This window comes from Acinonyx jubatus, chromosome B1, assembly GCF_027475565.1.
Source record: "Acinonyx jubatus isolate Ajub_Pintada_27869175 chromosome B1, VMU_Ajub_asm_v1.0, whole genome shotgun sequence".
Taxonomy (NCBI): Eukaryota; Metazoa; Chordata; class Mammalia; order Carnivora; family Felidae; genus Acinonyx; species Acinonyx jubatus.
In genome coordinates this window covers 157,491,455-157,503,785 of record NC_069382.1, presented here as the reverse complement: position 1 = coordinate 157,503,785, position 12,331 = coordinate 157,491,455, and the positions used below count along the sequence as shown (strand labels likewise).

At 36.9% G+C, this 12,331-nt stretch overlaps 2 long non-coding RNA genes across 3 annotated transcripts in view; both read right to left on the bottom strand.

The window, feature by feature from the left end:
* The window catches only part of LOC128314544 (uncharacterized), a 14,539-nt gene extending 2,488 nt beyond the window's left edge, over positions 1 to 12,051 (bottom strand). Inside the window, exons 1-3 of the long non-coding RNA XR_008296316.1 lie at positions 11,909 to 12,051; positions 11,228 to 11,308; positions 1 to 6,493 (exon numbers count right to left, since the gene is read on the bottom strand). The exon at positions 1 to 6,493 is cut by the window's left edge and continues 2,488 nt beyond it. This is a non-coding gene — a long non-coding RNA (uncharacterized LOC128314544). The remainder of the gene's footprint in view (positions 6,494 to 11,227; positions 11,309 to 11,908) is intronic.
* LOC113604742 (uncharacterized) overlaps positions 1 to 12,331 on the bottom strand; it is a 134,395-nt gene that overhangs the window by 39,256 nt on the left and 82,808 nt on the right. The window lies entirely within an intron of this gene.

Sequence of the window (12,331 nt, the reverse complement as noted above, 5' to 3'; positions counted from 1 at the left end):
TTGTGCTATAAAAATGGAGCAAAAACAGAATGGGAGAGACCCCGTGATTTATTAGCTTTGCACTTCAAAAGGTTGGGGCTTAAGATTGCTTGATAAATGACAAACATAATATAAAACTGTTGGTGGATAGTGGCCAGAGCACAGAAAATAGCATATCTTTTATTCTCCAAAACTTTCTGAAGGATTGTACTCAACTCCATGAGCCACATTTCATTAGGAAGATTGATAAAATTGTAAAGTACAGAAGAATGTGATCAGGATAGTAAGAAGTTGAAACAGAAATGCAGTTTGAAAAGGCATCCTTGAGAAAAGGCAGTGGATTTATTTCTGTACAGCTCCAGAAAAGAGACAGAACAAAGTCCAGTGAGATAAAGTCACATGAAGGCAGTTTTAAGTTAATAGATGGAAGAACTTTGTAACACACACACACACACACACACACACACACACACACACACACACACCATCCAGCAGTGAGCGGGATGCCAACTCGATCATGTCACCCCCTTGTAAAAATCACTGGAGGGTTTCCCAGCGCTTTTAGGATGAAGTCCAAGTTCATTAGCAGAGTTTATAAGACCCTTTGTGGAAGGCCTTCCTTTTGGGTCCCAGCCCCAGCTTATTCCCACTCCCCCGCTTTCTCAGTGGCTATAGCCACACTGACCTTCTTTCAGTCCCTGGTGCACAACAAGCTCCTCCCCACCTCCAAGTCTTGAACAAGCACTCTCCCATTCATCCTTCAGATCTCAGTTCTCCCATCTTCATGGGATCTTTCCTGACCTCCTGGAGGATGCCACTTTTCTCTCTGTGCTCTCCTTCTTAGCATTTATCTTTACTTTTCTTGCTTGACCCTTTAATAAATGTGTATTTCCCCTACTCATCTGTGAATTCCATAGGGGCAGGTAGCATATTTTCAGTTAATATTCAAGAGCCCAGCACAGTGCCCAGCATAGATTTACTTAACATAGATCTACCAAAAGAGGAGGGAGAGGAAGCAGGAAAGAAGGAGGAAGAAAGAGACTCCCTGGAACTAGAAAGGTTCAAGCAGAATATACAAAGGACCATCCTTCAGGAAAAAGGTTGAAAATATTCCTGCACTGACTGAGTGGGAAGATGGACCCAGATAGAGCTATTCAGCAAATATTTGCTAGGCACATATGCTGTTCCAGATGTTAGGTGCACATGATAGAGTACTGAATCAATCCCTACGCTGATGTATAAGGAGCATTTGATTCTAAGGTCTGGTGATGAAATGAAGCAAATCCATTTAGTACAGTAAAATGGAAAAAAAGCCAGAAAAAAATGAAAATGTAATAGCATTCAGCACGAGGTTTCCATCCCAAACTATAGTCATATATAATTTCATAAAAATGCATATTATCGACTTCGAATACTGGAAGTACTTATTTCTGGCAAGCCATAGCTATCATGAACAGAGAATGGGAGAAGGAGAATTCAGCTAATATCTTGTGGAAAGCAACTGTGAGAACGAAAATGAGGGACCATCCCAAGGATTCAACCTTTCTGAGTACACATTTGAAAAAAAGACCTACTGGGGCACCTGGGTGGCTCAGTTGGTTAAGCATCCGACTTTTGGTTTCAGCTCAGGTCAGGAACTCTGTTTGTGAGTTCGAGCCCCGTGTAGGGCTCTGCACAGACAGTGCAGAATCTGCTTGGATTCTCTCTCTCTCCCTTTCTCTCTGCCCCTCCCCCACTTGCTCTCTCTGTTTCTCTCTCAAATAAATAAACTGAAAAAAATTTTTTGAATTAATTAATTAATTATTATTATTATTATTTTTGGCCAAGTAAGATTTATTCCAGGAATGCAAAGTTGGTTTAACATCCAAAAATCAGTGTAATACATAAGATTAATAAAATGAAGAACAAAACCACATGATCACCACAATAGAGAGAGGAAAAACAATTGATAAAACCCAACTACTTTCCTGAGAAAAAACACTTAACAAACTAGGAATACATGAAATTTCATGAACCTTTTGAGGGACATCTACAGAAAACCCATAGCTAACATCATACTTAATAGTGAAAACCTGAATGCTTTCCCCCATAAAATAAGAAACAACACAAAGGATATCTACTCTCACAACTTCTATTCAACACTGGAAGTTTTATCCAGGGTGAACAGACAAGTAAAACAAATAAAAAACTTTCAGATTAGAATGGAAGCAGCAAAGCCATCTCTGTTCTGCAAATCATATGACCTTGTATTATAGATAATCATGAAGAATCCACACACACACAAAAATAGGATTAATAAACAAGTTGAACAAAATTGGAGAACATAAGATCAATATTAAAAAATCATTTGGGGGGGTGCCTGGGTGGTGGAGACAATTAAGCGTCCGACTTCGGCTCAGGTCATGATCCCACGGTCTGTGAGCTGGAGCCCCACTTCAGGCTCTGAGCCGGCAGCTCAGAGCCTGAAGCCGGTCCTGGACTCTGCGCCCACCTCTCTCTCTGTCCTCCCTCCACCCCCCAACCACACACACAAACTCACACTCTGTCTCTCTCTCTTTCTCTCAAAAACAAACATTAAAAAAAATTTTTTTTAATCATTTGGAATTCTATACATTAACAATGAACAATTCAAAAACAAAATTGAGTAAACAATTCCATTAACAATAGAATCATACACACAAAATAACAGATTTAACAAAAGAAATTAAATACATATACTCTGAGACTATAACACACTATTGAAAGAAATTAAAGGAAATCTACATAAGTAGAAAACATCTCATTTTCATGGATTAGAAGACAATTAGTAAGATAGCAATATTTCCCTAATCGATCTACAGATTCAATATAATCCTTAGTCAAATCCTAAGTGGCTTTTTTGTCAAAAAAAAAAAGTTTTTAAGTTCATTTATTTTTGAATGGGGGCATGAGTGGGGGATGGGCAGAGAGAGAGGGAGACACAGAACCAAAGCAGGCTCCAAGCTCCGAGCCAGATTGGGCTTGAACCCACAAACCATGAAACCATGACCTGAGTCGAAGTCGGCGCCCAACCAACTGAGCCACTCAGGTGCCCCACAACTGTCTTTTTTGTAAAAATTGATGAGTTGATCTTAAACTTTATTTTTTTGTTTGTCTTTTTAAATATACTTTATTGTCAAATTGGTTTCCATACAACACCCAGTGCTCATCCCAACAGGTGCCCTCCTCAATGCCCGTTACCCACTTTCCCCTCTCTCCCACCCCCCATCAACCCTCAGTTTGTTCTCAGTATTTAAGAGTCTCTTGTGGTTTGCCTCCCTCCCTCTCTGTAACTTTTTCCCCCCTTCCCCTCCCCCATGGTCTTCTGTTAAGTTTCTCAGGATCCACATAAAAGTGAAAACATATGGTATCTGTCTTTCTCTGCCTGACTCATTTCACTTAGCATAATACCCTCCAGTTCCATCCATGTTGCTGTAAATGGCCGGATTTCATTCTTTCTCACTGCCAAGTAGTATTCCATTGTATATATAAACCACACACAAAAAAATTTTTAAAACAAAAAAAAAGCCCAACTGAGTTTGTTTTCACTGAGTCCTTCCAAAGAGTTCATATATGTAAGGACGGAGATGAGAAAAATTTGAATTCCCCTTTTTCCAGATGTTACCAGCAGTAAAGGCCTTCATTTAGAATCTATTGCTTTTTTTTCCATGAAAAAGAATGTCTTTATTTTTTTCCATTGCTTCTTAAAATGTCACTTCCATGTTCTGAAACCATGTATTTTTTTTAATGTTTATCTAGTTTTTAGAGGGGGGGATGGGTAGAGAGAGGGGGAGACACAGAATCTGAAAGCAGGCTCCAGGCTCTGAGCTGTAAGCACAGAGCCCATAACCAGGCTGTAACTAACGAACGGGGAGATCATGACCTGAGCTGAAGTCAGAGGCTTAACCAGCTGAGCCACTCAGGTGACCCTGAAACCATGTATTTCTGATGAAAGAATGAAGTCAGACTCTCAGCTTCTTCTGCAAGCAGGGGTAGGCAGAATGGATCATGAAGAATGAGGCTAGAGCTGGTTCTGGGCTTAAAGGGGATCAATCAAACCCTTGGCTGATATTTCTTTGTGTAATTTGTTATTTTATTCTTTACTTGCTGGCCTATTCAGAGTTGCTTGGGGGCCTCCTCTATTATTATTAAACATATATCTGGTCTCATTTACCCTGGGACATGCTGCCCAAAGATGGACTTGTGAGGAGGAGCTTGAAGGAAACCAGTGCCTCTATTCATGTCCTCTGCCTTTGGGACATTGAGCAGCCACTGTTTTCTCTGTCCACAATGTCTTACTACCTACACCATATACTCTTGTCCTCTTCCTGTGCATCAGCAAGATTTTGGTGCCTGGGGAGAGTTGTTGTATTTTCAGATAAGGAATACCAGATCAGATTAGTCCACAAAACCACAATAAGCAAGAATGTGGAGGGAGATTGAAGAATCAGTTTGGGGAGGAGATAATTAATGGAGTGATTTTGGAAAAGGTGGGAAGAGTGGAACACATGTGTGTTCATCTGAAAAGTCATTTTAAGGCCACATTCAAGAGGTTACCTAAAAAGCTCAGGGTCCTCTATCTTGGAAACTATACAAGTTTAGCACTTTTCTATTGTTTATATTTCTTTCTTCCTATCAAAGTAATAAAGTAAAATAATAATTCAAGAAAATTTTGCTGCTTGGCTCTCAGAATATAGCCAGCCATGCTTAATACAAATTTAAACTATACCAGCTTCACTGCACAGAAAATGTTTGGGCTCCCATTAATTAAGGCTTACATTGATTAGATTTAAGATATATAAATCTATAAATTTATAAATATAATTTCATGAATGTCTATATAATGAAATAAATCTGACATAAATAAACAATTTATTGTTCATAGCCTATGGGTAAAATGTCTGGACATAATTTCTGTCAAAGCTCAATACTAAAATAAGGTGGAAAAGTGACTGTCATATTAATGGTGCAGGTATAGGAAGCCGACTTCTGTGGCTGACAGAAGCTTAAGATTCATTGTCTCATTTGACTATTTTTCAAGCCCATTAAATGACCCAACTCGGAGAAAATGTGACATTTACTAGGCATTTGAGAGTGGTTAATTTGATATGTACATCTGTGTCTTTGTACTTTTTTTTCTAACTTTGTATTATGGAAAATTTCAAACATACACAAAAAAGAAGATAATATAATGAAACTTCATGTACCCATCATTCAGCTTCAAAATCTTGTTTCATCTACATCCCTACCCACTTCTCACGCAAATTATTTTGAAGCAAAACTCCAACATTAGTTTATTTCATCTGTGTCAACATATTACAGTTTTAACTCCTACTGGTGCTTACTGCCTGGGATTGAATTATTTATCAGTCATCAAAGACACATAATAAGAACAATAGCAACAACTTTCTCAATAAATATTTGTTAATAAAAATGAATGAATGTAAGGTGTTTGTTGAATGCTTACTGTGTGCCAGGCCCTGTGCTGAACGCCTTGTGCGTACTAACTCACTCAACCCTTATAACAACCTTAACCCATAAATGTTATTATCTTCACACTTCAGACAAGAAAACCAAATGGAAGGAGATTAAGGGGTGTCCCCTGAGAAAACTACAAATTAAATAAAAATGAAATTAAATTAAATTACATTTTGAATATAGAATAAAAGCAAAGCATGAATGATACTTGATATTTTACTTAGATTTAAAATGTTGGCCATTGAGAATAAAAGTAAAGGTGGCAAAGCATTAAAAATTGGTGAATCTGGGTGAAGGTATATGGGGGCTCATTATACTATCATTGCAACTTGATGTTTTAAATTCTTTCCAAACAAAAAGTTAAAAAATTGCAGTGAGGTCATTTTTTTCTAAACTAACAAAATTCAAGGAAGACCTTGACTGACATTTTGTATAATGGACCAGGATTTCTCTTATGTAGGGCTCCTCTAAAATGAGAATCTTAGTCAGACTTAGGTTTCAGTCCGTTTTGGATGGGTCTGGGTTGGGGGGAGGGTGATCTCAGGAAACAGAAGGGAGGTAACAAGGAGGGTGACATACGGAAGAAGAAAAGCCCAACAATGCATTATCTGTTGATCTCTCAGTCCTGCTGGTGATACCTACCTCTTTATAGTCACAGCTGTGTGTGTGTGTCCTCCCAAACTCTACCAGGGTTGATCTGAGTAACCAATAGCAAACACCAGAAGTGATGGTATGTCACTTCTGAGATTAGGTCATAAAAAGACTATGGCTTCCATTTTGGGCACTGGCCCTCATTCTTTCAGACCACTCACATTGGAGGAAGCTACGTGGTGAGGAGCCCAGGAACAGGTCCACACGGCAAAGGGAAGCCTCCTGCCAACAGCCACATGAATGTGTTGGAAGTCAATCCTGCCTCAGATGACTGCAGCCTTGGCTGACAGACTGATTGCAGCCTCGTGAAAGATCCTGAGTCAGAACCACCCAGCTAAGCTGCTCTCTGATTCCCAACCTACAGAAACTGTGAAACAAGAAATGTTTGTTATTTTAAATCAAGTTTGAGGCAATTTGGTAGCTAATCACACAGCAACATGTAACTAACACAAGACCCTTTAAGGAACACCTCAAGAAACTTCCACCAAAGATTGGGAGGCTGAGGCATTTATCTACAAAATCCCAATCCCAGAGCGGGCACTGGAGGTGGAAAGCTATCATCATGCCAGAGCTAACTGCTGAAATTGGAGGTGGGCTGAGGGTATGAGAAGTGGGGGCACCAATAAGCATCTACTCAAGTGTCTTCTGATAGTGACATTTTTAACTTTGCCAGGTTTCATGTAACATGAAGCTCTCTTTAGGAACTTTCCCTTCTTAATTTACTATGTTAGTCTTTTAAAATCTGCAAAGTTCATCTTACAGAAACATCAATCTAGGCAGAACTGGAATTTTTAAAGATTTTTTTTCTGATTAAAAAAGTAATCTGTTACATAAAATATTTTTGAAAATACAAGAATACACAAAGAATAAAACTAAAACACTAAAAAAAGACATCACTCATAGATTATCATTAAAATTTTGTGCCATTCACTATGCTGTAAAAATGCATATACATCTTTATCGAAACCATATCAATCATAGTTTTATAGACTGCTTTTATCACTAGCAAATATACTGAGAACAATTTCCAATGTGAAGTGATACCATTTTACTAACTCTTAAATACACAACTCAATGAAAAACAACAATCTATCTTATCAAGTTTCAATTATGTTTTCCAGTATGAGGAAGTTACCAGTTGGAGCTTTGAGCAAGTTAAGGTGTGGCATCATTTATTTAAGCAAACATTAAATAAACCCATGCCTTGCACTCTACGGAGGCACTTCTAAGTGCATACTGAAATGCCTTCTAATTGTGTTTTTCAATCACTAAAGTAACCTGAGCCAGTGGGTCAGCTTCCTATCTTCATCTACTGAGCTGTGAGTCTGGCCTGATACTCACTCCATACTTGCTGCTTGACTAGGTGCTCCTTAATGACCTCCTCTGTAGGACAGGCACATAACAGGTCTAAAGCAGTTCTCCTGAATTCAGTGCTGGCTTCCACTAGAAACAAATTTGGGGGAATAAAATGCATTCTACTCCACTAATCTAGAAGAGGGATGTTTAGTTGTTTAATTCACAAAGGAAATGTATTTGAGGATCAAAAGTCATTTTAAAGGGTTAATGTGCTCCTCAATCCAAGGGTCTAATCAATCAACATGGATATGCTGTGTATGACTGGTCTACCCAATCCGGGAATCTAGATGGCAGGTGGAAAAGTCATTTGGGTCCTTCTAGTCCTGATATCCCAACTTACCAGTATCTTAAGGGATTCTGCATGAGAACTATTTATAAAATGATTAATTAAGAAAATATCAACTCTAAATGGGACAGACCATAAACAACTCACATATAAGATAAGTAGTTAAATGACAATTTTTAAACAGCATAGAGTATGGGTCTCATGTTAATTATTGATTTTTCCTCAGTAGGACATAGTGCTCTGTGCTTTTGTTCTCGTCCAAATTCAGATCTTCTTTTTCTCCTGAGTCAGGTTCTATGCCTCTGACTTCTATTGTACACTTCCATGTTCTAGATGGGTCCATATATGCCAGGGATAGTGCTGTGTATAAGAAACTTTCATAAATTAGACTTCATTCCCTTCAATTATCCAGAATTTCTGTCTCCCTCAAGGTCCATCAGGGTTATTTCCTTTGGTTTTAAAATTTGTGTTTCTCAAAATAATTATTAATATAATTATTATAATATTAATATTATATATCATATTATATATTATTATATATAATATATTATAATAATATTATATACTATGATATATAATATTATTATAATAATATTATTAATATTGCCCAATGCCCATGTATCAGAATTTAGAGCCTCTTAAATACTTTCTGTAGCATGGTAGAGTCAATTACAATCCCATAAGATTTTAAAAGAAGTAAAGAGAATATTCTAGGTTGGATATGCCTGGAATGCAGTCTCTTATTTAAGTGACTTTTCCTCTAGAGTTTTCCCTTTGTTACATACAATACAAATACTTCCATTGCAACTGCCTACTCTAGAGGACAGAGGTCAACCTCATAGCGAATAGTTCGGCAGACTAACTCTATACGGATTCTATACGCAAGGCTCTGGTTATGTGAGTTTCAAAACTTTCTTGAATGCTCTCACTTTATACTGTTTGGAAACTTTTGTGGATCTCACAAAGTAAGAAAAAACTCTGAGACTTTTTAAGGCTTCAGTTAACACAGGATAAATCCTAAATATGTATAGAATATGGAAAATGGCAGATGAAAAAGGGTATTTACTCTTGACAAAAAAAAAAGACAAGACCAAATAAAATTCCAAGGCAAATTTAAAAAAATTTTTATTCTACTTAAATTGCTTCAATAATTCTGAAACTGAAGTTTTTTATTCCCATGAGCTCATCCTCCTCGAATTTCTACATTGTGGAATGTCACTAGGAACTCTGTCTTGTCTGTGAGCTCCTATGAACTGACCACATGGACAAAGCATATGATTTTTGTAAGAATGATTCAGAGACCCCTTTGGAAAAAGACATGGTCTCACCCAGAACAAGTGAAGATGCCATGAATTGTCCACTGTTCCTGCCATGCCCCCAGTTTGTAAGAGAACCTAAGTCACTAAAATTAAAGGCATATCTGTATCAATTAAATTCAGCAGGAGACAAGGAGAGTCAAATCAGAAACATGGATTTTGTATTAATTCTACCGTAGCAATAGACTTGCACATGGTTCTCCAGGAGTCAAATAAAATGAGAATCTAAACTATGTTTACAGTACTCTAAAATTCATATAGAGCTGAGAATCATATGTTCACAAGAAATGGGCCATGCCACCAATTAAAATCGAACATATCAAAGGCAGATAGATAATCTATCTTTGGTAACTTTAAGAAATTCTTCCGAATGGCAAAATGAATGATTATTACCTTTGGGGATAATGACACTTGAGCTAGAACTTGTGGGTCAGAATAGTTTTTGTTCACGAGAAAGGATGATCTAAATTAATTCCCATTTACCTAATAACCAATAGGCATAAGTCTTATTTACCACCCATACACGATTCTCATCCCTTAATGCATGAGACATTTTTACACATTCCTTTTAATTTATGGAACCCAGAACAAGACAATTTATTGGTAAACATCTGATCAGCACTGAGCTTCTATTTTCCCCTAGGAAAGTAAATACCTGAAATAAGTAGGAATCTTCAAGCCAGTTTGAAGAGCCAGCCCCCAGAAGCTAAGTGTTCCGAATGTCTCTGAAGGAAATGTTTGTGGAGGGAAAAAAATAGAACCTCTCCATGTGTGAGTATATGTCATTATACAACAGTTTGGCTTGTCTAATGTAGCTATTAGTTAAAATATCTTGGCCTTCTTCAACAATTTCAAATTATTAAAAAATATTTTTCTGACAAAATACAGGTTTCACTAAAAAGAAAATTTTATAATAATTCTCTTTCACAAAAAAACATTGTATTTTTCTGAACTGTATAACTGAATTTGTTAGTGATGTTTCACACTACCTGTGTCTATGATGGCCCTTTTTCTTCTTTATGTTTATGTACATCATTCCAGCTTATTTGCTTCTGTATTATTATCTTTTGTCTCTTCGTTGGAAAATACTGGTATCATTATAAGAGGAGGAGTTTTAGAATCAGATCGATAGATCTTACTTTCAATTCTGCAATTTTCTATGTAAGAGACCCTGGGCCAAATCCCTAACTTCATGGAGCCCCGTTTGTTTGTTTGTTTGTTTGTTTTTAATTTGTAAAATGAGTATAATAATTAACTTATAGGGCCATTGTTAAAGACCAAATGAGAAAACATATGTGAAACCTCTAACGTAGTGTCCTTGTATTAGCCACTCAATGAATGGGAGATGTTCCTTTTGTATGAAGTAGCACAGATATCCTCAATCTAAAAATTAACAACTGTCTAGACTATGAGGGAACATGTAAATATTCATTTGAGAATGACTGTTTCAATTACATATATGCAAACTAAAAATTAAATACAGTATATATTAGACTTCTAATAGCAGGCTCCGAAAAAACTATAATTTAATCGTAAGCCTCATTCCTCCAGAGTTTATAAAAAAATGGAGTCAGTGTAAAAGTGTAAAAGCCAGATAATGTCAAGCCAAAAGAGTTTTGTTTCTGATTCTCTGCCTAGCCCCATCCAGAAAAACATAGCATAGTGACATCATATGAAGGCCATAATTAGTCATCTACCTTCACTGGTGACCACTGGTGACATTGTAGAAAAAGGCATTTCTTCTTTTGAGGCATAGAGTGAATGATAATCCATAGAAATTACTGAAAAGTACTTTATAAATATATATGCCTGGTGAAAATGATTAGCAATTGGGGAATACTTATTTAGCATGTGTGAGAGACTATAGGAAAGATGAATGAGATGGAATCTTTGCCTTGGAAGAACTTCAGTTTGCTTTGGAAGACAAGACTTGCTGTTTGAATTGATCTCATTGCATTCTGAAAAACACAATGACCTATTTTTTTTTAAGTGAACTAAATTCATGTAAGGAGGGGATGGACATGTTTTGTATACCTAACTTGTGCCAGGCACTGGGCATATATTATCTCCCTTAACCTTCAGAGCAATGCTATGAAGTGGATATCATTATTCTCATTTTATAGGTAAGGAAACTGAGGCTCACTTGGCAAGATGACTTGAATAACTAGGATGGGTCAATCCCAAGAAGCCAAGTGGGCCAATGTCTCTGGGTCCAATGTCCATGCTATTTTCATTACCACTGAGATGGTCATAGGAAAAATGGAAGAAAAGAAATTGTGAGATAACTTCGAAAGAAAAATTTGCAAATAATTATTACTGCTTAGATATGGATAATATTAATATCCAGACTTTATTAACAAAATTACATAGTGCCTTTACTGAATTTTAATGAAATCTTTTATAAGAAAAGATACGAAAACCCATTGTAAACTGCAGATCACTATATAAATCACCATGTAAATACCTGACTTTATTCTTAGTTCAATAAAAGTCAGGGGCACCTGGATGGCTGAGTAGGTTGAGAGTCTGACTCTTGATTTCAGCTAAGGACATGATTCCAGAGTCATGGGATCAAGCCCAATGTCTGGCTCTCCGCTTAGCTTGGAGTCTGCTTGAGATTCTTCCTCTCTCCCTCTGCCCCTCCCCTGCACTTGCTCTCTCTCTCTCTAAAAAAAAAAAGAGTCTTACTATAGACTATGTGTGATTGATAAAACATATGTAACTATGTATTTATTCAAATAAATAAAGCTATGATACAAAGTATTTTTCTTTAATCAGAAATGAATTTGTAATAAACAACTAAGGAAAATTACAAAAATTCTACCTTGTTCCAGAACTCTTATTGATGATATTGATCGTCTTTGAAAATAACACGTGTTGGTGAGGATGTGGAGAAATTGGAACCCTTGAGTAATGCTGGTAGGAAGGTAAAATGGTGCAGCCACTGTGGAAAACAGTATGGTGGTTCCGCAGAAAACTTAAAATATAATAACCATATAATCCAGCAATTCTGCTTCTTGATGTACATCCAAAGAATTTGAAAGCAGGGTCTTGTAGAGATAGCTGTACACACATAGTCATGGCAGCATTACTCACAAGAGCCAAAAGGTAGAAGCAGTCAAAGTATCCAATGATTGGTGAACAGATAAACAAAGTGTGGTATATCCATACAATAAACTATTATTCACTTCCTTTATTAAAAAAGGAAATTTTGACACATGCTACAACATGGATAAACCTTGAGGAC